At 42.3% G+C, this 26027-nt stretch overlaps 1 long non-coding RNA gene across 2 annotated transcripts in view; it reads left to right on the plus strand.

Moving 5' to 3' along the window:
• LOC105492400 (uncharacterized) overlaps nt 1–25829 on the plus strand; it is a 245953-nt gene extending 220124 nt beyond the window's left edge. The window contains exon 8 of one of the 2 annotated variants that reach the window (XR_011609640.1): nt 25172–25829. This is a non-coding gene — a long non-coding RNA (uncharacterized lncRNA). The remainder of the gene's footprint in view (nt 1–25171) is intronic. The other variant, XR_011609639.1, reaches the window with a different exon arrangement.
• Nucleotides 25830–26027: the final 198 nt, after the last annotated feature.

Here is a 26027-nt window from a genome sequence, read left to right on the forward strand (position 1 = left end):
CTCCAGCCTGGGTGACTGAGGGAGACCCTGTCTCAAAAGAAAAAAAAGAAAGAAAGAAAGAAAGGAAAAGTCATCAGCCTGGAGTCCTATAGCCAGTGGAAATATCCTTCAGAAATAGGGGAAATCAGGACTTTCAGATACTGGGAAACTGAGAATCTGTCACTAGCAGATCTTCCCTAAAAGAATAGCTAACAGGGGTTAAACAGAAAGAAAGCAAAGGGAAGAACGTTCAGAATGTCAGGAAGGAAAAAGGACATGGTAAACCGAAATCGGTAAATACCTTAGACTTTGTCTCTCTTCTTGGGTTTTCTAAATGATGCTTGATACAAAAATTTGAGAACTGTCTGATGTGTTCCTATTGTATGTAAATATTTAAAGCAATGATATTGTAAACAAAAGGGTAAAACAATATAAAGGGAGGTACGGTTTCCATACTTCACTCAAACTGGTAAAATGGAGACCCAGTAGACTGTAGTAAGTGATGTATATAGCGTAATACATACAGCAACCACTAACAAAACTGTCCCAAGAGTATGTTCAAGAAGAATATAGATAAATTAATATGGAATTCTTAGCCTGGACACCAAAAACCTGACTCATAAAAGGAAAAAGTAATAAATTGAACTTTTTCAAAATTAAAAATGTTTGCTTTGTGGAAGACCCTGATAAGAGAGTAAAAACACAAGCTACAGACTGGGAGAATATATTTGCAAATCACACATCTGACAAAGGACTAGTCTCTGGAATATATAAAGAACTTTTAAAACTCAACAGTAATGGAATAAACAATTCAATTAGAAAATGGGCAAAATACATGAACAGATACTTTATGAGAGGATATACAGATGGCAAATAAGCACATGAAAAGATGTTCAACATCATTAGCTGTTAAGGGAGTGCAAATTAGGACCACAATGAAATATCACAATGCCCCTATCAGAAAGGATAAAATTTAAAATAGGTGACAGCAGTATATGCTGGTTAGAAAGGTGAGAAACAGGATCTCCCATACACTGCTGGTGGGAAGGTAAAATGGTACAGCCACTCTGGAAAATCGTCTGGAAAATACTTCCTCATAAAACCAAACATGCAACATATGACCCTGCAATTGCCCTCCTGGGCGTTTGTCCCGGAGAAATGAAAACTTATGGTCACACAAAAATCTGTATGTGAATGTTCATGGCAGCTCTACTTGTACAAACCTAAAACTGGAAACTACCTGGATGTGAATGATTAAAAAAAAAACCCTTACATCCATACCATGGGATGCTACTCATCAATACAGAGGAACAAACTCTTGCAATAACTGAACGAATCTCTTGGAAATTATGGTGAGTGAAAAAATTCCAAAATGTTACATACATATGATCCCATTGATAGAACATTATTGAAATGACAAATTACAGAAACAGGGAGCAGAGGACTGGTTGCCACAGCCCTGAATTAGAGAGGGTGCACATGAGCCCAAGAATATGGAAGGAGGGGAATTGGGCATGCATCTCCCATGTCCTCGAGGGAGCTTGAATGGGGTGTGTGACCCACGCCCTGAGGGAGAGAGCCTGGGACATGCATTGAGGTCATCCCAGTGAACAGGGAGGAAGGGCTGGATGGGAGAGACCTAGCTGGAATAGAATCAGTTCAGGTAATGCTGGGTAGGGATAAAACACAACAAAAAGATTCTTGTACATCTCAGTTGCACCATGCATGGATGTGTGAGATGGGACTGTGTGTGCCATGCTCTAAGAAGCACCCACATTGATGAAGTGTGGCTTCCATTCTTCAACCTTTTCTGCACCCTGGCACACCACCTTTTCCACCCCACTCACACCCCAGGGCCTGGCTCTCGGGCCTGCACTGAAGGGAAGGGGGTCCTGAAAGCCTTACAGTGACTGCCGTCCTGGAGTCAGGGACATAGACCCATGCATCCAGCCCCCGACAAACCTGGGGCACTCGAATGGAGGATTCATGCCCCCCACAGTGACTGCCATCCTGGAGTCAGGGACATAGACCCATGCATCCAGCTCCCCCCAAACCTGGGGCTCTCCAATGGAGGATTCATGCCCACTACCCACGCTGGACTTCCTGAACCAGAACCTCTAGGGATGGGGCATTTTATTTTTTTAAAATGCTCCCAGGTTATCCTAATGTACAAGTAAATCTGGAAGCCACATAGTGATATAGAATCACTCAGAGTTCACTGTCAATCGGATAAAAAAAAAAAAATGTGTGCTAGGACAGAAGAGGTCCTCTGAGCTATTACCCTGGCATGAGATCTCCAAGTATTGTGCATATCACCTGCCCGTCAAACAACCCGTGAAGAAGCTGTGTCTAGAACAGTATCAGCGCCTGATGAGGGAGCACTCCCTAAGCTACTAGGTGGGGGCACCCTATCCCACTCATTGGCTCGTGTATGCTTCACCTTAACACTGAGTGTTCGATGGTATTATTCCTACTCTGTAGATAAGGAAACTGAGGTCCAGCGAGCACAGAAAACTTTCTAAAATGAGGTGCAGACCCAGGTCTGTCTTAGCCCCAGTCCGTGTTCTTTCCACCAAAGCACTCTGCCTGCCTTGTAATGCCAACCACCAGGAAAGCTAAGCTATGCGGCCCCTTCTCCTAAGAAGCTGCTAACTGACAAACACAGCCAGGCACATGAATATGAGAAGACAATTAAGTGTTAATCGATGTGGAATTGATTCGTGAACGCAGCGAGGACCAGCACAGCATACAATCGCGTTCACGTGGCTAGTCTGTCAGGGTGTTCTGTGCTGCTTTAAGTGGCCGTGCACCCTCCATAACGTCAGGAGCCAGAAAGCTTCCTTAGCTTGACAGGCCATCTCTGTGTGTTGACACTTGATGAATGAGAAATGGAGGACACGACCCCTGTCTCTGTCCAGGTGAAGATGCCTCTGAAAGGGTCAGTCGTGGCACCCTGTGGCACTCTCTACCCCCTGCTCTCAGGAAATGGCAGGGAGGCCGACGACAGCTGCTGAACAGGCTGACTGCTGGGGACAGGAGGGGACTGACAGCTCCAGTTCACGCCGGAGTCCCGGTAAACAGCTGGGGTTAATTGGGAGATGACATCATGATTCAAGAGTGTTTGAGGCAGGAGAAGAGGAAAGAGCACGCACGGCTGCTTTTGACGCATTTCCCGCAAATGTCTGCTTTATAACTTGACAGGTATTGAAACCAGAAAATGGCCCTTGACAAGCGTGTCAAGGAAAGGAGAGGAAGAGAGAAAACTGTCCTCAGATCACACACCCGCCCCCAAGAAAGAAGTGCCTCTCCCTCTGATGGCTTTGTGAGACTTAAAAGCGGTTTCTTTTGTTGACCATCAACGTGCATTTGTAATGACAGCGTTTGTAATGCTGGTGGAGTGACAGCACTGTGTGCTGCACTTTATTAAAAACTCTCAGGCATCTTATTTTGATTGGCTTACATAGTTCTCACTATTTCCCTTCCTATTTAACTAGAAGCACACCTGTGTGTACCTTCCACCATTATTCAGATGAAAAATGTAAAATTGTCAGGCAGTTTCAGAGTTCTCCATGCAACAGTGTCAATGATTCCTGTCCTTACAAAATGTAACATTTGTGGTACTGGTTATTTGAGACAGTCCTCAGGGTGGCCATCCTTTTCATTCACTGCTTGCTGGCTGTGGGACCCAGGCATCACCGAGGGCCACTCAACATCTTTGTGCTGAAAGTAGTCCCTGCATGTATCTTGAATCAACCACATCAGTGCCTACTGTTCTTGTCTCTCCTGAATTCACTCACCAAAAGCTCTCTGTGCTATTATCTCTTCATTTATCCTCCCATGCACCTCTATTTTTGGCTCAGTGCCAGGTGGGACCATCGTCACGGTTAATTTTATGTTCTCTGGAGTATTTTTCTTCTAATTTCTTTGTTTCTATTGATTTTGTCTCAGCAGTTGAATATACAAATACAGATGTACCTCAATTGACAATTGAGCTATCACCTAATAAAGCTGTCGTAAGTTGAAAATATCATGTCGAAAATGCATCCAAAATGCCCGACTTACCAGACATCACAGCTCAGCCTAGCTTACTTTAACCGTGCTCAGAACGCTGACATTAGCCTACCATTGGGCAAAATCACCTAACATGAAGCCTAGTGTATGGTTAAGTGTTGAATATCTCACATAATTTATTGAATACTGTACCAAAAGCAAAAACCAGAATGGTGGTATGGATACTTGAAGCAGAGTTACTACTGAATGTGTATGGCTTTTGCACCACAGAGCAGTACAAAAATCCTTAATTTGAACTGTCATAAGTTGGGGACCATCTGCTATGTGTTTTTAAAATTTATAAGATGGAATCACATATGTACACTGTTCTGTATCTTGTTATTCATTTCTTCTTTATCAGAATTTGTGTGTTGCTATCAGCTAAGGTAGCATAAGCTGTTGTAATATATCAACCCCCACACTCAGTGGCAGAATGCAATAAAAGTTAATTTGTTGCTCTGCTCTCCCAAACAGGTGCTCCCGACAGGCAGGCAGCTCTCCTCCACGCACAGAAACTCCTTCTGCCCTGCAGCTCCATACCAGTTCCAAGGGCTGTGTGCTCATTGGCATCGAGATGTAGCAGGTGACAGAACATAGAATGTCAGTGTGATGGTTTCCTAGGAGCCAGCCTTAAAGTCTGTTAGATCTATTGGTTAGAACTAACACTACAGCTTCTCCTAACTGCAAAGGTGGATTAAAACATTTTAGAAAATCCTAACTGAAATGTGGTCTAGTCCAAGCACAGGAAAAAAGAGACAATGGATTAACTGAGCAGCTAATGTAATCTACCTCCCCGGTTATCACGTGTCCATTCTACCCTTGAAGATGGAGTGAATGTGATTTATTTTTAGGAAAAAGAATTTTCTATGGGTTATCCAGTTATTGTAACCAAGTAAAAGGAAGGAAGAAGTGTGCAGTGTTCTCCATCAAGTCTAGGTGGGGCTCCCTGGAACCCAACAACTTATGAATTACAAAGGGAAGTTATTTGCATCCCCTGCAATCCTTTGCACTATCCAGTGATGGAATAGGGACATGATAATCCTAATAAAATTGTTGCGAGGCACCAACATTCAAAACTGGTTTCAGACTGAGTTCATGATGACTTGGACAATGTAGATCTTACAAAAACTTAGTAAGTTTTGGATCTATTTGTCTCTAATCATTTCTCTGTGCCTCGAAACATAGTGAAAATTACTTCCTAGACATATTCTCAAGCCAGATTTCTTGTATCATTTTGTTTTACTTATTCATGCCTGTCCTGCTCTCTGAACCATGAGTCTATCAGAACCAAAGACTGTGGATGAAAGTCGCACTCCCCTGATCTCTGTCTTCGAGCTGAGTTGAAGGGAGAAATGTTTTTGCAAACCTCACTCAATCTTACCTCTTATTATTGGTTGTGTAGAACCTATCAGATTTTCTAAAACGTTTGGATCCCCAACTTTTTGAAACATTTGTATTCCCTTTAATTTCTGCTTGCAAACATGCCGATTCTTTCCAGAGGTTTTATCTTCCTTATAATACTTGCTGAAGGCAGAAAGTAAAAGCAGCGTACTCTCTCTCCCACACTTCCTCTGGAGCCACAGGCTCCCCAGCCATGGCACCTGCCTCCAAGTGAGCAGTGTAGCCAAATGCCTTGCCCCTGCATTTCACAGGGCTCCTTGTTCCACTCTGCCACCAAGCCAATGCCATATACTTTTTTTTTTTTTTTTTTTTGAGACTGAGTCTTGCTCTGTTGCCCAGGCTGGAGTGCAGTGGTGTGATCTCAGCTCACTGTAACCTCTGCCTCCCAGGTTCAAGCGATTCTCCTGCCTCAGCCTCCTGAGTAGCTGGGATTACAAGTGAGTGCCACCACGCCTGGCTAATTTTTGTATTCTTAGTAGAGACATGTTTCGCCATTTTGGTCAGGCTGGTCTCGATCTCCTGACCTCGTGATCCACCCGCCTTGGCCTCCCAAAGTGCTGGGATTATAGGTGTGAGCCACTGCACCCGGCCCATATACATTTTAAGTTTGTGAGGGATTATTCAGTATCCCACTTCAAGTTAAAATTTCCATTTCAGTTAAGCTGATTTTATTGGTATAACAGAACAACTTCAGAAATCTCAAAAATCCCCCACAGACACTTTTTTCTTAGCCACGTAACATCCACGATGAATGTTCATGTTAAGCAGGTGACTCTCCACCAGGCATTGATCCAAGTTCTTTCCCTCATCAGTGCATGGCTTCCACATCACCTCTGTCTCCGCATCAGCTGGAGGTCATGAGGGGGGTGGGGTTGATGGCACGTGTCACTCCACACCTGACTGTGGGAAGGTAGGGAACGTATCCCGGCTGTGTGCTCACGGAAAACAAAAGCAAAGACAAAACAGTCTGCCAGAACTACCATCTCATTGTCACCTCACTTTTACCTTCAGAATAACATCTTCACATGCATAGAATACGTCCAAATGGGAGACAAGGGTACTCACTGGAAAATAAGATTGCTTCCCAGAGACCCAGTCACCCTTGTGAATCTACTACTGTTAGCCATTCCTTGTGTGGCTTTCTAGAATTTGTGTGTGTGTGTGTGTGTATGTATAAGTGTATGTAGTGTGTGTGTGCAAATTGTCACATCATCAAACTGTTCTTTTCCTTTAGATATTCTTAATTCTTAAAGCCGCATGATCTTCCATGATGGGCGTATGAACTTTTAATTTGTTCCTTTTTTTTCTTTCCACACAGTAAATACTGCAATGAACTTTCTTGAAATCCTGTTGTGACTACATCCATGGGGTAAATTCCTAGCACTACAGTCTGGAATTTTAAATTTCATTATGTTATAGTGTTCACAATGATGAAATAGCTTAAATACTATTCTTTCCCTGTGAAGTATATATTGATAGTTATTTGGTTAATTAGTATTCATTTTTTTAGTTTGTATAATTGATTTGTTGTAATTCTGAATTTGTTTCTGTAAAACATAAGGATTAAAAAAAAAAATTTGAGAAGGAGACTTGCTCTGTCGCCCAGTCTGGAGTACAGTGGCGTGATCTCAGCTCATTGCAACCTCTACCTTCCAGGTTCAAGCAATTCTCCTGCCTCAGCCTCCCGAGTAGCTGGGACTACAGGCTCCCGCCACCACGCTCGACTAATTTTTTGTATTTTTAGTAGAAATGGGGTTTCACCGTGTTAGCCAGGATAGTCTTGAACTTCTGACCTTGTGATCCATCCTCCTTGGCCTCCCAAAGTACTGGGATTACAGGCGTGAGCCACCACGCCCGGCCAGGAAATTTTTACTGTAAGAAGTTTCTTCTCTGTTTCGCACTGCTGGTAACAGCCTCTGGGACCAAGGCCATTCACTTCCATTCTCAGCCGGCTCGTTCCTTCATTCAGTTGGCTCAGAGATTTATAAATGGCAGAACACAAGCCTGGGGAGGCGCTGCCTCCAGAAGCCAGGATGCCGACTTCTCGCTGAGCCACCTGCAGGCCCCAGCACTGGGGGCCTGGGATCCCAGCCACTGTCGAAGATGGGCATGTGCCCCCTGGATGCTGCGGGCCCACCCTGAGATTGGGGTGCCTGTGATGAGTAGGGAAGAAAAGGCCTGTGGTGAGCATCTCCGAAAAGAAAAGAACGAGGCCACCCTACCTGGGGACCCCAGGTCCTAGGAAAGCCTGAGAGGAGGCTGGGGTGGTGGGGCGGCCACTGGCATCCTATCCATCCCGGTGCACAGGCCCAGTGAGCCAACACTTCACCCGGGAAGGCTGTGTGGACCCTGGCAGTCTCAGGACCAGCCTACCTCATGCAGGCCCCTTGGTAAAACATTATTAATAAATTCAGGCCGGTAGTGGTGGCTCATGCCTGTAATCCCAGCGCTTTGGGAGGCCAAGACAGGCAGGTCTATTGAGCTCAGGAGTTCTGAGACCAGCCTGGGCAACATAGAGAGACACTGTCTCTCAAAAAATATATAAAAATGAGCCAAGTGTGGTGGCAGGTGCCTGTGGTCCCAGCTACTCAGGGAGCTGAGGTGGGAAGATCAGGAGTCCAGGGAGGTTGTGGCTTCAGTGAGCTGAGATGGGGCCGCTGCACTCCAATCTGGGGGATACAGTGAAAGTCTGTCTAATAAAAAACCTCAACAGGATGGTGATGCTGAGCTTGGACCAAGCCTGACCCCTTGAGTGCCAGCCTGTGTGATGCTTGGCATACGCTTTGAGGTTGTGCCCGTGGTCTAGAGGTGGGATGTACCCACTCCAAGTTCCTCCACCCCCACCCCATCCCCTTCCCCCCGACCCCCACTGCTGCAGGAGCAGAGCACCATGGGTAGTCAGGGCAACACTGGGTGCCTGCCACTCAACAGTGAACAATGAGAGCCCTCTGAAGTGCTATTGGTATTTGCTGTCTGGCACACACAGCATCCCCACCCAGGAATCTAGAGGCACCCAGCCTATGGCTCACAGGTGCTCAGGACTGGCAGCCACCTAGGAGGGAAGGATCTGTGTGGCCACCTGCCTGGGGTCAGATGACAGGCCCACTCTGTTGGAGCAGAGGGGCAGACTGGCAGCTCCCTGCAGAATCCTGCTCTTGGTCCCTTATGGTGTGCAACCAAAATACTCACCAAAATCCTCCTCAATTCATTGGTGGCATTTAATTATTAGCAGATTTCACTCAAAAGCTGGGCTTTTGGCTTCACTCGAGATGCTCTAAGGTGTGGCCACCTGGGCTTACTGCTTAGGAGACTGTAGCTCTTGTTGCTTTAAGATGGGGCCAATTCACCAGCATCCCCACCCGGCCTCTTGGCTCATGCATGTCTCTGCCCAGACTTTTTTTTTTTATCTTGTATTTTTATTATTTTTTGAAACGGAGTCTCACTCTGTATCCCAGGCTGGAGTGCAGTGGCGAGACCTCAGCTCACTGTAACTTCTACCTTTCGGGTTCAAGTGATTCTCTCGCCTCTGCCTCCCAAGTAGCTGGGACTACAAGTGTGCACCACCATACCTGGCTAAATTTTGTATTTCTGGTAGATACAGGTTTTGCCATGTTGGCCAGGCTGGTCTTGAACTCCTGATCTCAAGTGATCTGCCCGCCTCCGCCTCCCTGGAATTACAGGGTGTGAGCCATCAATCATGCCCGGTCCTTTCTCTAGACTTTAGACACTGATTTTACAACAACCATAATGCTTTAAAATTTGAGTGGGTTAAACACGATATCAAGAACTGCTAAGCATTATTTTAGTTTCCACAGAATGTCTTTAGTTTTCCAAATAACTTTCTCAAGGAATAATATGCCCTATTTGTCTGCTAGGGTTACATAACAAAGCGCTGCAGACTTGGTGGCTTGAGAAACAGAAACTTTCTCATAGTACCAGGACCGGAAAGGATCAGCCAATCAGCAGGGTTGGTTGCTTCTGAGGACTGAGGGAAGGATGTGCTTGGTCCCTCTTCTGGGCTTGTAGATAGCTCTCTTCTCCCTGTGTCTTCACCTTGAATTCTTTCTGCACTTTCTCTTTCTCTTCACTTGGTGTTCTTTTTATCCTGACATTGGCGATAGGGGCCCACCCAACTCCAGTATGACCTCATCTTAACTAACTGTATATGGACTGGCCCTGTTTCCAAATTAGGTCATATTCTGAGGTCCTGGGGATTCAGACTTCAGCATATGAATTTCAGGGAGATGCAATTAAATTTATAATATATGCATACTGTAAAATTTACATTTGTATATGTTAATGTGTATGATTTTTGAAATACATTTATGTCCATGTACTTCTCACCACAATCAACATATTAAACATTTCCTCCCATTCCCAACTCCTCTGAAAGTTCCCTTGTGCCCGTCTCTGGTCATCCTTCCACCCCATCTTCAAGCAAAACCTCTCATCTCTTAGTTTTGGCTTTTCTTGAATTTCAGGTAAGTGGCATCAAACACTATGGACTTGTTGGAGTCTGGCTTTTTTCACCCAGCGAAATGTCTGTGAGATTAGACAGCATTGTTAGGTGTATCAATAGTTTGTTCTCTTTTTATTGCTGAGTAGTATTCTATCCTATGCACATCTCAATTTCTTTTGTCTACTCATCTGTTGATAGTCATTTGGGTTGTTCTGAGTTTTGGCTATATGAATGAAGCTGTGATGAACACTCAAATGTAAGTCTGTGTGTGAACGCTCATGCCTCCAGCTCTCTTGAGTAAATACCGAAGAGTGGCTTTTCCCCATCTTGGGGGTATAAGTGTGTAGACCTTCATATGGGGCTCCCCATCAGCTTGTACCTCCACAAGCGCTGCAAAAGGGTTCCCCCAGTCTGTGTCTTCCCTTTTAGTTTTCTTCAGTGTCTTTCGAAGGCCAGGTTTTAATTTTGATGAAGACTAATTTATCAATTTTATTATTTTATGATTCGTGCTTTTTGTGTCATATATAATAAATATTTTTTATTTAATTTAAAAATTTTTAAATTTAATTATTTATTTAGAGATGGAGTGTTATTCTGTCACCAAGGCTTGAATGCAGTGGTGCAATTTCGGCTCACTGCCACCTCTGTCTCCTGGGTTCAAGTGATTCTCCTGCCTCAACCTCCTGAGTAGCTGAGATTACAGGTGCGCACCAACACCTCCGGCCATTTTTTTTTTTTTTTTTTTTTGTATTTTTAGTAGAGATGGGGTTTTACCATGTTGGCCAGGCTGGTCTCGACCTCCTGACCTTGTGATCCACCCACCTTGGCCTCTCAAAGGGCAGGGATTACAGGTGTGAGCCACCACATCTGGCCCTAAATTTTATTTTTATTTTTAATTTTCGTGGATACATAGTAGGTGTATATATATATAGGTACATGAAATGTCTTGATACGGGTACGCAACGTGAAATAAGCACATCATGGAGAAGAGGGTATCTCATCTCTAACTGTAATCCCCATGTGTCGAGGGAGGAACCCGGTGGGAGGTGATTGCATTGTGGCGGTGGTTTCTCCCGTGCTCTTCTCATGATACTGAGTTCTCACAAGATCTGATGGTTTAAAAGTGTGTGGGTGTGGTGGCTCCCCTCTCGCTCCTGCTGCCATGGAAGATATGCCTTGCTTCCCCTTCGCCTTCTGCAATGATTGTAAGATTCCTGAGGCCTCTTCAGCCACGTGGAACTGTGAGTGAATTAAACCTCTTTCTTTCTAAGTTACCGAGTCTCAGGTGGTTGTTTATAGCAGTGTGAAAACAGACTAATACAGTATCCATTCCCTCAAATATTTATCCTTTGAGTTACAAACAATCCAATTACACTCTTTAAGTTATTTTAAAATGTACAATTACGTTATTGACTATAGTCACCCCATTGTACTATCAAATAGTAGGTCTTTCTGAAAAAATTGCATACTCTAAGTCACAGAGATATTTCCTCTACGTTTTGTTTGAGAGGTTTTATTATGTTAGCAGTTAGGTTGAGGTCTTTGGCTCATTTCAAGATGATGTTGGTGTGTTGTCCAAGGCTGGGGTCCAGCTCCATTATCCTCCATCTGAGTGTCCGGGTGTCCTAGCACTGCTTGTTTTGAAGGGTGTATTTTCCTCATTGAGATAGTTCAACACCTTTATTAAAAAAACAGTTACCATGACTGGATATATATCTAAACTTTCTGTTTCATTTTATTGATTTCCATATCTTTTCTTAGGGCCAAACCACACTGTGTTAATTATAGCAGCTTCATAGTAAGTCTTGAAATCAGATAGTGCAATTTCTATTTTTTTTCTTTTTCACAATTGTGTTGGCGACTTTAGGTTCTTTGCACTTCCATATAATATATGGAATCATTTTGTCAATTTCCTTAAAAATCTGCAGGCATTTTGATTGGATTTCACTGAATCTATAAATAAATTTGGAGGGGGTGAGCATTGTGACAAAATTCAGTATTCCAATCCCTGGACACAGATTATCGCTCCATTTATTTATGTCCTTTTTCATTTCTCTCAATAATATTATGTAGTTTTGAGTGTACAGGTTTTATGCATCTTGTAATAAACCTATTTCTATATATTTCAATATTTTGTTAATGATATTGTTTCTAAATTTAGTTTTCCAGTTGTTTGATGCAAATATATAGAAGTATATACATGCTAATTTTTTTGCTTGTGACATTGTTAAATACATGTAACCTTGTTAAACACCTGTGACTTTGTAAATTAGTGCAGGCAAGATTTTTGTAGACTGAATTTTACACATAGACAAACATTTCATCTGCAAATACAGGCATCTTTGCTTTTTCATTTCTGATTGCTATAGCTTTGATTTATTTTTACTGTCTTTTTACATGGGTCAGGACCTCGAGTACAGTATTGAATAGAAGTGTCGAGTGAACATTCTCGTCCTGCTCCCCGTCTTCAGGGGATAGCATTGTCTCATCTTTAAGTATAATTTTAGCTGTAAAGATAAATTTATTATTTATTTTAGGTGTCCTTTATCAGGGTTAGAAAGCATTCTTTCATTCTTAATTTGGTGAAAATTTTTTATCCAAACAAAGCTGTTGAATTTTATCAAATGGCTTTCTAGTATTTATTGAGGTTAAGTAGGATATGATAAACTATGCTTTATCCTTTTAAAGTAGTGAGTTGCAGTGATTGATTTTATTCTTGAATTGTGAACTAACTTTACTTTCCCAGGAGAGGCTCTATTCAATCATGATGCAATGTATTAGATTTCTTAATCTTTTACAGTGTATTTTTGAACTTATGTTTATGAGAGATAATGGGCTATGCTTTCTTTTCTCATAATGATTTTGCCCAGTTTCTGTGCCAGGATTATAGTGGTCTCAAAATGAGTTGGAAGTCTTCCCTTATTCCTGTATTTTCTGAAAGAGTTTGCATAATATTGATATTAATTCTTCCTTGAATGTTTAATAGAATTTACCAACTGGGCCTTAATTTTCTTTGTGAGAAGTCATTTTTTTGAATTAATTTCATTAATAGATAAAGATTCAGATATTCTCTTTGGTAGATGGATTTTTCCAAAAAGTTACCTATTTGGTTTAGTTATCAAAATTACTTATATACAGTAGCTCAAAAATTACCTTATTGTACTTTTAGCATCTATGGTTAATGATGTTTTTACTTTGTGCTTTTTTTCCTGATTTTCTAGATTGGCATTTATCAATTTTACTAATCTTTCCAACAGATGCACTTTTAATTTTCTGTATATTTGGCTTTCCATTCCATTTATTTCTGTTCTTATCTTTATAGTATTTTTTTTCTACTTAGTTTGTGCTGTCAGTCTTCTTTTTGCTAGTTTGTTAAGGTAGAAACTTAGATAATTGATATTAGGTACACCTTAAAAAAAATTCTTTCCATTTTACAAAAGTATTAGGTTTACAGAAGAGTTGCAAAGATAGTGCAGAGAGCTCTAGTATTTTTTTTTTTTTTTTAGACAGAGTCTCACTCTGTCATCCAGGCTGGAGTGCAGTGGCGTGATCTCAGCTTACTGCAACCTCTACCTCATGGGCTCAAGCAATTCTCCTGCTTCAGCCTCCCGAGTTGTTGGGATTACAGGCGTGAGCCACCACCCCTGGCTAATTTTTGTATTTTTAGTAGAGTTGGGGTTTTGCCATGTTGGCCAGGCTTGTCTCAAACTCCCGTTCTCAAGTGATCCACCCGCCTCAGCCTCCCAAAGTGCTGGGATTACAGGTGTGAGCCATCATGCCCAGCCACATTATTAACCAAAGTTTATACTTTATTCCTATTTCCTTAGTTTTTATTTACAGTCCATTTCCTTTCTCAGGATCCCATGACGAATCCCACATTCCACTGAGTCTCCTTAGTCTCCTCTGGACTGTGACAGCTCATTCGACTTAACGTTGTTTTAGATGACTTTGACGGTTTTGAAGGGTACTGGTCAGGTATTTTGTGGTACACCCCTCAACTGGGGTTTGTCTAATGTGTTTTTGATGGTGGGACTGAGATTATGGGCTTTCAGGAGGAAGATCACAGCATTTAAGTGCAGTTCCCATCACGTGGCCTCGAGGCATATGCTGTCAGCATGGCTTCTCCTCTTGATGTCAGTCTCCATCGCCGGGCTGAGAGGGTGTTTGCTAGAGTCAGGTTTTCCCATTGCAGTGCTGTTCTTTCTCTCGTGTCCATCCTGTGCTCTTTGGAAGGTGCTGACTGTGTGGAGTACACCCTTGAGGGCTGGGGACTTGTGCTCCATCTCCTTGAGGAGGAGTCTGTAACTACATAAATTATTTGGAATTATTCTGAATGGGAGATTTTTCAATGTCCCCTTGCTATGCACTCAGTCATTTATTTACATCAGTATGGACGCGTGATTATTTGTTTGATACTTTAGGTTATAAGCTATATCATTTGGGTTATAAATGACTATATGATCTATTATACTGGTCAGTTCGTATCTTTGTCTATTGGGAGCACCTGGGCTTCTGTGACATGCCCTCATCATTTCATGTGTGGTGTTTTTGCTGACTTAAAATTTTACTTTATTTTTATTTAATTTTTACACTTCTTTACTCTCTGATACTATAATATTCTCAAGGCTCGTCTTACACAGATAAGTCCTGCCTTAGATCTAGACTCAGCCATTTCTCCAGGGACCCCTGGCTCCTTTTACAGGGGAATGGTGTTAGAAGCAGAAGTACGTGCATGATGTATGCTTGCTGGTGCCGGGGTATTGTGCCTCTAGGCCCTCTTTGCTAACAGAGAAAGGAAATAGATGTATGTATTCTAACCTGTGTACATACACATTTCCAGAAGTATTTCTATATCCATCCATCTATATCCATATTAAATTACACTTGAGTTCATTTTGACATCTCCAGCTCTCACACAGCATCACCTGGTCCATTCTTGCTCTTACACCTGACTTATCTGTAATGTCTCACTCCAGCAGTGAAAAAACTAGCCCCTATCACCTGCCATCCATTTACTCAATACCAGTATACAAGTATAGTGGTTTCAGGATTATCAACTAATGTCCCTGTGAGACACAGCTTCACCAACTAGAATGCAGTGCTTTGTACATTTCCTTTTGTCTTTAGTCTTACAGCTTCCACTCATTTAAAAAGCTAGTTAGATCAGCACATCCCTGCTGCATTGAGATATGTCATACATCGATGATGCAGTAAGATTATTTTGTCATAGTCTATATTTCATCCTGAGACTCCCTGACCTCCCAATTAGTATTTTATTCGTATCTATGGAGGTTAATTATTTGTGCTTTAAAGCTCTATGGGTTTTGGCTTAAACACAGGGTCATGTATTCACCTTTATAGTATCATACAGAATAGTTTCATAGTCATAAAACTCTCTTTCTTTACCTAGTCATCCGTTCCTCCCCGTAAAGTGCAGGTAATCACTGATCTATTTTCCATTGCTATAATTTTGCCTTTTCCAGAATGTTGTGTAAATGGAATCATATAGAATGTAGCCTTTTAAGACTGTTTTCCTTTTTAATATAGTCATTTAAAGTTATGCATTTTCCTATAAGCACTGTTTGAACAGTATTTCTCAAATATGGATATGTCTTCTTGACACTATCATTCAGTATTGAAGTGTTTTCTAATTTCTTTTGTGATTTCTTCTTTGTGTCTTGGATATATAAAAGTGTATTGCTTAATGTCCAAACACTGGAACTTTTTCTGATATTTACATGTCATTGATTTTGAATGTATTTTCATTGTGTCGGAGAATATAATCTGTACAATTTCATTACTTTCAAATACATTACGATTTACTTTAAAGCCCTGTGTAAGTCTTTCTCGGTAAACGTTCCATGAATACTTGAAAGTGGGTTCTGAAGTATCTTACCCACACCTCAGTGAAGCTTCTCGGGCCCTGAGTCTGGGGAACATCAAGATATTCCTGATACCCCTTCCAACTTAAAGGGGAGAGATGTATTTGGTTTATAAATACCATGAGATCAAAGGTGAGATCTGATGAAATCTGTCTCACTTTTGCAATGGCTGGAAGACAACTAAAGACAAGATCTGGCCACCTGTGGCATGTCTAGAGCATCATGGGCTTTTAGTCTGGACATGATTTTTCAACCCTAGCTGCTTCTTATATTGGTTTCTTCCCAGATGATAAAGAGAGATGCGGATTTATGTTGATAAACTTCAACCAAATAACATATACCTTGTTATTTTGTTAGTTGGTGGAAACTTATGAAGCCATCTGAATTACTTTTTGGTACAAACTATAAAACTCAGTATTTAAAGAAAGCCATAGTTTTGCATAAAACTCTTTGGAGAGACTTCTGCCTCCTTGGAGATGGTATATGTGACCATTTTCCTCTTCTTCCTGCTAAATGCAACAAACGAACAAACAAACAAACAAAATACCCTAAACACAGAACTCCAGATATTGTCTATAAACAAATATGAGGAGGCTGTGAAAGGTAGAAAGAAGCAGGCAGACCAGCTAAGGACCCCAGGATCCAAGGAACAACATGATGATGAGTCCCCCGAATTTTATTTTGCTTAATATATCCCAGACTTTTAGCTGAAGTAGCCAGCAACTCAGAAATGCCAATGAGCATCGACAAAAATCGTCCCCAAGTAAAGCCTGCTCTTATCACTGAAAGAACCAGACCAGAAAAATGACAGCCTAGCAGGACAGGAAACATTTATATAATAACGCTCTATTCCATTCAAATATCTCAGAAAAAACCTTGACCCCCCCCCACCCCCTTCGCCAGTAAAGGCCAAGTGGTGAGCCTGGACTTCTGCCCTCGCCAGGTTGTAATGAAGCACCTCTGGGAGGGTATAGAGGAGACCAAGTTGAAATCTGGGGTTTTCACCCTTGTCTTCTTGCATTGAGATACCCCTGGCCTCCTGGTTGGGATGGTCACTCAGGGTAACAAGGCCAACTCCCACCTCCACGTTGATAGTGATGACATGTGGGGAGCAGTGATGAGGTGCCCTCACCCCTTAGACAGAGACCTGGTGGGGGCCATGAACTCTAACCCCTTCCCAAAGTAATCAGGCATTTTTCCACCCGTGGGGATCAGTGAGGCCGAATGAAGAAGCTGGACTTTCACCCCCACCTGGCATTGCTGAAGAAGTCCTACCACCAAGGACTTAAATGGAGACCGCTGCTAAAACACAAGAGTTAAAGAAGATTCAGAGTGGTATAATATCTAAAATGTCCAGGTTTTAATAAAAAATCACTTGTTATAGTAAGAATGAGAAAATTATTAAACCAAATGAAAAAAGATAATCAATAGACATAAGTACTGAAATGACTAAGATGTTAGGATTTTAAAGGAGGTATCGCAAAGCAGCTATTATGAAAATGCTTCAGCCAGAAATTGCAGACAAACTCAAAACAAATGAAAAAAAACGGATAGTCTCAGCAAAGGAATGAAAATTTCGTCAAGAAACAGAAGATATAAAGAGTAAACAAAGGAACATTTAGTAGTAAAAATATAATAACAGAAATAAAAATGATCTCAATGAATGGGCTCAACAGAATAGAGATGGTAGAGGAAAGTCAGTGAACTTGGAGATAGAACCATAGAACTTATCCCATCTGAATAACAAAGAATAGTAGACTAAAGAAATGAACAGAGCCTCAAAGTTCTATTGGACTGTAACAAAATATTTAACATTTGTGTCACTGGAATCCCAGAATCTAGGAAAAGTGAGGCTGGAAAGATATTTAAAGAAATAATGCTGGAACCCGGGATGGGGACGCTGCAGTGAGCTGAGATCATGCCACTGCACTCCAGCCTGGGTGACAGAGTGAGACTATGTCTCAAAAAAAAAACCAAAAAAAAAAAAAACAAAAAACAAAAACACAACGAAGAAAGAAACAAACCAAAAAAAACCAGAAAAAGAAAACAGAAAAAAAAAAAAAAACCCAAAAGAAATAATGGCTGAAAATTCCCCAAATTTGGCCACCCCCCTCATTAATCTTCAGATCTAAGAAATAGAGAGAATTCTAAAAAGGATAACTCCAAAGAAATTCACACCAAGACACATCGTCATTAAACTAAAAACTAAAGACAGAACAAGTCTTAAGAGCAGCCAGGGAGAAACAACGCTCTACCCAGAGAAGAATAACATTTTAAAAAAATTTTATTATTTCATTATTTTTTTGAGATGGGATCTTGTTCTGCTGCCCAGGCTGGAGTGCAGTGGCATGATCTTGGTTCACTGCAACCTCTAGCCTGCTGGATTCAAGCGGTTCTCCTGCCTCAGCCTCCTGAGTAGCTGGGATTACAGATACCCACCACCACGTCTGGCTAATTTTTGTATTTTTAGTAGAGACAGGGTTTCGCCATGTTGGCCAGGCTGGTCTTGAACTCCTGGCCTCAAGTGATCCACCCTCCTTGGCCTCCCAAAGTGATGGGATTACAGGCATGAGCCACTGCGCCCGGCCGAGAACAACTTGAATGACAGAGCACGTCTATCCAAATTACGAGGACAGAAAGACAAGGCACAGCACCTAACGAGTGCTGGAAGAGAAACACCGCCATGTGGTTTCTAAACCCGGTGGAACTATCCTCAGCAATGAAGGGGAAATAGTGACATCCTCAATTAGAAGAAAGAGAAATAATTTGTCATTAATAGACTTAATTTTAAAGATAACCTAAAGGAAGCATTTCAAACAGGAAGGAAATAGTAAAATAAGGAATCTTGGAGCGCCAGGTACATGGTAAGAGCAAAATATGGGAAAATGCAATAGGCTTTCCTGCTTCTATTGCATCTTCTAAATTACGTTTGACGACTAAAGCCAAAATTATAATACGGTCTCATATGGGTCTCAATATACATAGAGGAAATATTTAAAACAATTACATTAAGTGGAAGGGTGCAAAGGGAGGTAGCGTTTCTATTCTTCACCAGTACTGGTAAAATTTTGATACCAGTGGATTTTGATTATCTATCTATCTATCTATCTATCTATCTATCTATCTATCTATCTATTCAAATAGTTGCTCTGGGTATTTATATAGGAAGAATATATATACACACATTTATATTTTCTTCCTATATAAATACTCTCTCTATATATAAATATAGGAACACATATGTATATATATAAATATAGGAATACACATATATATGTGTAATAGGTTTTTTATTTGTGTGTGTGTGTGTGTATATATACTTCCTATATAAATACCCAGAGCAACTATTAGAAAAGCTTTTGAAAGAGATATACCCCAAGACACTCCAGAGAACTTCCAGTTTCCAGTCCTCATGTCAGGAGCTTGAAGCCATCCCTCTGTCCTAACAAGAAGTAAAAAGTGGAGCACAGTGAAAATCAACAACTCTTAGGTCCTTCAGAGAATCGGGCTCACAGGAAGACAGCGGCCCCAAACGTTGGAGAGACAGGTGGATACCAAGAGTCACAACTTGCTGGAGCAGAAACCCATGAAGAAAACCTGCACTGTAACTGACAGATTGCTGAGGCTCCGTGTATACAAACCTGCGAGTTAAAAACTGCAGAGGGCCCAGTCATTGGGATTTTGTGAGTTTTAGCCCCAGGACCCCCTACCAGGTTTTAACAGTGAAGGTCACAGAAAAATTTCCTTGTGCTTCTGGCAACGGGAGGGAAAAGTAATGGTTGTGAAATACTCCTGGTCCAACCAGGCATATGTCCTGCAACGTTTATGTCTACTGGATCCGTGAACGGATCCTGTTCGAGAATAGTCTTTTCAGATGTCATTGATTATCATGGGCCTTGTGTGACTTGTGTCCTTATAAGAAGAATGTAAGACAGACAAAGACACACACACACAGGGAGGATGCCATGGGATGGTGGTGGTGGGGGAGGCTGTGTGTGTGTGTGGGGGGGGTGTGGGTTGTGGGGGGTAGGCAGGAGGCTTATGAACTTTGTACTTTCTGCTCAATTTTGCTGTGAACCTAAAACTGCTCTGAAAACTAAAACTGCTTGATGTGTCTACAAACTGAGGAACACCAATCATTGCTGGCAACCACTAGAAGGGGCAAAAAAGGATACTTCCCTACAGCCCTGAGAAAGAGTATGGCCCTGCTTGGACTTCTAGCCTCCAGAACTCTGAAAATAAATTTCTGTTGATTTAAGCCACTCAGTTTGTGACACCTTATTCCAGCAGTCCTGGGAAACTCGTATACCCACCTTCTTCTGTGGCTTCAGTGGGCCACAAGGTCCAGCCTAGATTCAAGGATAGAGCTTGCTTATCAAGGGTATGGATATCAAGGTCATGGCTGTCAAAGGCGTGTCTATGAAGGGCATGGCTGTCCAAAGAAGAGATTATAGGAGTCATCACAGAGGTTCGCCATCACCCAGGGTATTTGTTTTTCTGCGTTTGTGTTGCTCAGTTTTAGCCAAGAAAAATTAGTGGGCATCACTGTGCTAACAAATCCAGGGAGGAGGGTTGGTACAGAGGAAGAAACGAAAGCTCAGAACATTTAAGTGAATTTCCCATGGCCATGCAACTTCCAGACTTGCAACTGAAACCCAGATGTTGGAACGGAACTCCCAGGTTTGGAGATTATGTGTATATCAACCTAACTCTCTTGTATTAAGACATAGGAGACATGAAAAATCTTTCAATTAAAGTGTGACGTGGGGAATGGGAAGATAAAAGTAATTATCAGTCTATTCTTGTCTCTTTTATCTTGAGGCAGCTTTCATTTCTCAGTTTGGCAGAGATGGACGACAAAAAGCTATGGTGAGAGAGAAAGCGGCCTAACCTCCCTGCAACCCAGGGAGTGAGTCTTCAGCTCCCAGCCCTGCACAGTCTCCTTCTGAAATAAAATTAATCTATGAAGCCATGACGTGAAACTATAGGTTTTATATAGCATCATAAATCCCTGGAAATTAACTTGCTCTAAGCTTTGGCCTGGGGAAGCTCTCAGCAATGAAAGTCCTCTCTGAAACTTAATTGCTGTTTAAATATTTCCTGCTAGCTTTTTCACTCTCTCTCTGTCTCCTTCCATCCAACTAAAAGGGAAAATTTCTAGAGGAAGAAAAAAATAAATAAGAGAGTTTCACTTTATCTTTAGAGCAAATTCTCCTTCTCACTTTGGATATGCAGTGTTAGGGATGTTTTATGTCCTGGGACATAAAAATTCCCAAATTCTTTGGGAATTTCTCTTGGTGGGCTCACCGAGCACTCCAGTATATGCCGGGCTTGAGGGGAGGCTGAGTGTGGGCCTTCCCAAAGACTGTGGCTAAGCCCGAGGAGCTGGTACTTCCAACCGGCCATGTTACTGTGGGTAAAAATTCCAGAGACGGTGTAATGGAATTCAGAAATTCACAATAAGTTTAAGAGTTGTATGAATGTCAACCGTAGTCATTGGTGAGATGGTGGTTGAGCCCCTGCCACGTGCCTGGGACATCCATGGGAATGATATAATTTCCTCCCCATGGAAACTGTTCTCACTCCTCGTGTCATCAGTGGAATGAAAGAACTTCAAAGCTGAGCACTGGCCAGCCCAAGACCACACAGCTGGGAAGGGGAGGAGAGATGGGACCTTTTTCCAAGTCCACCTGTCTCCAGAGTCCATCCATTTCCCCCATGTTGTTGACTCCAGAACTTTACAAAGGAATAATCCTTCTCAGTGGCGAGTTTCCCAGGATCACAGATAATAAGTAGTGGTATATTCAGCATATTTGCATTCAAAAACTTTACACTGAACAAAAGCAGCTATAAATTAAAAGATAGATTTGCATTTGATTCATGACAACCTCTACATACATTTGGAAGTTAACTGCACTTCTAGGCAAGTTAGTCGGACAATGCTTGGGACATATGTAGATCTAAGAAACCTGCAATAAGTTGGCTTTATGAAGAGCAGGTGCAGCCACAATGTCTCTGGGGTCACTCCCCCAGGACCATTGTTCCTGTGGTCACAAGGAACAGGTCAGGGTCTGTGGATGGGGTCCCTGTGCTGTGTCTGCTGTCCCCGTGGGTACTTGAGGAGAGGCCAGGCTATGTGGATGGGGACCCTGCTCTGTGTCCACTGTCCCTGTGGATGCATGGGGACAGGTCAGGCTCTGTGGATGGGGACCCTGCTCTGTGTCTGATGTCACTGTGGACGCATGGGGACAGGCCAGGCTCTGTGGAAGGGGGACCTGCTTTGTGTCTGATATCCCTGTGGACGCATGGGGACAGGGTCAGAGCTCTATCGCTGTCATCTATGGCAGCCCTTGAGGAGATCTGCTTACACTGTCATTCAAGGACATCCTTTTTTCTTCTGAGGTAACAACGAAGTCAACCATGATGAATAATAAAGAACGTAGTACAAGTTCAGTGTGTTCCTTGCTTATAACATAGCGCATCTATTTTGTGAGGACAAGCATTTGTAATTTTGAAGCAGTCTTTTGAGAATGTCAGTTGGTCCAGCAAAATAGCAAAGACAGCTGCTGAGGGACTGCAGGTTTTAAAAATTTCCAGAAACAATAGCTAATTTTATTCTTCAAAGCCACACTAGGAAGCAGGTAGTCTTGTCTGCATTTGTATATGAGAAGATGGAGACACACAGAGGGTAAATTACTTCCCCACATGGATACAGCTGGTATGTATTTCTTGTTCAATATTTATTTTTCCAAGTACAAATACATTTTATTCATGTGTCTCAAAGATGACACAGTAATTGGAATTGACTGTCATCACCAAACCTTTCCAGATTAAGGTATAGTGGACACTTCAGGGTGCCGCCCAGAACCTCTCCTCTTCAGGACTTCCTTCTCTTCGTGTCTGGGAATTTGAAGGCTGACATCTCGCAGCTGAGCTCTCGGGTGAAGAGAGCAGCAGCCCCTCCTCAGGGGAAGCCTGAATGCAACAGCTGAGCAGTGCAGAGGCGGGAAGGCTGGTCCTCCTCGCCCTGACTCTGCACATTCATCTCAGCTCCAGAGTTGCCTGTGGGATGGGCTGAGGCCTTTGCTGCTGCTGCCCACACAGCTTCTCTCTCCACCCAGCCCTGCCCCACCCTCCATCTGGGCACTCATCCTGAGGATCCACTTCCTACATGCACATCTCTGTCTCTGGGTGGGTATTATGCCCAGCCCTGCCCCCACCCTCCATCTGGGTACTCATCCTGAGGTGGGTATCATGCCCAGCCCTGCCCCCACCCTCCATCTGGGCACTCATCCTGAGGACCTACTTCGTACATGTACCTCTCTGTCTCTGGGTGGATATCATGCCCAGCCCTGCCCCCACCCTCCATCTGGGCACTCATCCTAAGGACCCACTTCCTACATGCACATCTCTGTCTCTGGGTGGGCATTCAGGGAAACAACCCAACCTGTGACATAAGGAGCAGTGGCTCGTGGTGTCTGCCCCAGAGGACAGAGACTCAAAGTGCCTTGCTCTTTTGGAGCAGTCCGCGGAATTCGTGTGTTGGTGGCAGGGGAGTCACTGTGTCTGTGCCATACAGGCTTTACCATGTTGTCCTTCTTGCCTGTCTGAACATTCAGAGATAGAGCACCTTGAGTAGGTAGATGATTAAGTGAAAATAATACCTAAACAACGTTTATTATTTCTTTATTTATCAAGTAGGGAATACATTGGTATTTTGGTATCCCCCAATTCCTATCTTATTTCAATTAATAGAATGAAAGTCAGATATGCAACTCATTTGGACATTTCTCCATATAATTATCCTGCTTTAGAAAACATTGTTTTATTTATCTATTTTCGAATTTTCATGGTAAGTGGTCAGAAATTAACACTCTAAAAGATGAGATTTTGATGCTACCACAGGTCGACCATCTGAGACTATCAGAAATGCTTGTGACCGGAAGTGTTTTGAATTTCAAGTGTGTTCAGATTTTGGAATATTTACATTATACTCTACTTATGGTCGAGTATTCCTGTTCCATTAATATGAAACCTGAAAGGCTCCAATGAGCATTTCTTTTGAGCAGCGTGTTTGAATTTGAAGCATTTTGGATTCCAGATTTTCAGATTAGGAATGCTCACCCTGTGTCTCTAATTTATCAGGTTATTGTCTCGATTTTGTTGCCACTGGGCTCTCCTGTAGTGGTAGACCAGGAGACCGGACACGTTCTTCAGGTGCACACTTTTGGATACAGATGTTACTGTCATTTTTATCGTTTTCCCTTTCAAAGTTATTTAAAAATTAATAAAACAAGCCAACAGAAAATTTAACATATTCAAAGTATCCTAATTTCATTGCTTTCCACTCTTACATATTGTTTTCTTTAATCTACATTTTTGGATTTAATTTGCTGCTATGTTTCTAGAACCTTGAGATAGAAGCTTACTTTTTAAAAATCTGTACATTTAAGGTTATATGTGTTCTTTCAAGCATTTTCAGCTGCATTTCACAAACTTTAATATGATCTTATTCATTTCTTAAAGTTCGAAATGTTTTCTAATTTCACTTGTAATCTTCTTTCACACATGAATCCTTTGGAAGTTATTGGCTTAATTGTCAAACAACTTACGATTTTCTTGCCATTTTACTTTTGTGACTTGTTTCTTACTTAATGTGATCAGAGAAAATATTCAACCTTTTGAAATGTTTTGAATCCTGCTTTGTTAGTCAGCATATGATCAAATTTTATCATGTCCCACGCATAGTTACAAAGGACAAATGTTCTGTCATCATCCGACTCACTCTTCTATACTTGTCGATTAAGTTGCTCTGCCCATAAATGACATGGCTGGGACTTGAGCCCTGGTGTTCCAATACTGGAATTCATTCCTTTAACCATGAAATTCTCCTGTCTCTCTTCAAGATCCTGGGTAAGCACCGCACCCTAAGGTACCAGATTAGTAGCCTGTGTTTGGAAACAGGGGTCTTGGCGGGAGCCTCTTTGGTTGTCTTGAGAAGTGTGAAAGGTGGAGCTGTCAGTCATCGCACAGTCTGTATTTAGGAATACACCATGCAATAGCCATGAACAATGTGTATTTAGGAATATGCTGCGTAAGAGTCATTGCACAGGTTGTGCAGGAAAACATCACGCAGGAATCATTGCACAGTCTGTATTTAGGAGCACACCCTCCAGTAAGGCAGCCTGAGATGTTGGAGATAAATCTAGAGAAAATGAATGCTCTCACAAGATTCTCTGCTATTAGTTTTCCATTGCAATAGACACAAATGTAGTGACTTAAAAACAACACAGATTTATTATCTGATGGTTCTAGGGGTCGGAAGTCTGACACAAGTCTCGCAGGGGTGCATATCCTCCTGGCGGCTCCAGGAGAGAGTCTGTTTCCTTGCCTTTTACAGCTTCTAGACAGGCCCACATTCCTTGGCTGTGGCATGTTCCCCGTCGTGAAATCCAGCAGTGTTGGGTTGAGTCCTCTCATGCTGCCATCTCTCCGGATCTCCCTTCTGCTTCCTTCTTCCACTTATAAGGGTCCCTGTGATGACCTTGACCCACCCAGATAATTGAGAGATAATTCAGGAGCATCTCCCTATGTGAGGTAAGTTGAGTCAGAGCCTCAGCTGCACCTGCAACCTCCACTCCCCTTTGCCATGGAACCTGACACATCCGCAGGTTTGAGGGAGTAAGGCCTGGATTTTTTTTGGAGCCCGTTATTCTACCTACTACATCCTCTATCATAAGCTGAATTCCTGTTACTCTGGAATGTAGCTCCCTCAAAGATTTTAAATAATAAGAAAAAGTCAGATGAATGCATTCAAAGAATGGACAAGGGATCCCAGGAGAATACAGATGGCCAATAATCAGGTAAAAACTTCTCAGCCTCACTAGTCATTTGGAAAACGCAAATTAAAACAGCAAGATCCCAAATCTTCATCTCATTTTAAAAATCAGATTGGCAAGAAATGTTTGTTGGCTAAATGAATTTTGTTTAAGAATAGGAAAAGGCTTGTAGTATATCAGAACCTCCAAACCCACCCATAGAGGCAGGTGTTTCGGGAAGTCTGGATGTGGTAAGGCTGCCCTGTGGTAGCTGGCACTGGTGCAGTGACACTCTGGGCCACAGTGCTAGGATCCAGCACTGTGCAGCCCTGGGCCTGTGTGCCCTGAGTCAAACACAACCCAGGTCCTGGCAGGACTGGCCCGGAGTCTTCCAGGGAAGAAGTGGGTATCACTCTGCATTCTTCCCCGTGAAAGTGG

This window comes from Macaca nemestrina, chromosome 11, assembly GCF_043159975.1.
Source record: "Macaca nemestrina isolate mMacNem1 chromosome 11, mMacNem.hap1, whole genome shotgun sequence".
NCBI classification, from domain to species: domain Eukaryota; kingdom Metazoa; phylum Chordata; class Mammalia; order Primates; family Cercopithecidae; genus Macaca; species Macaca nemestrina.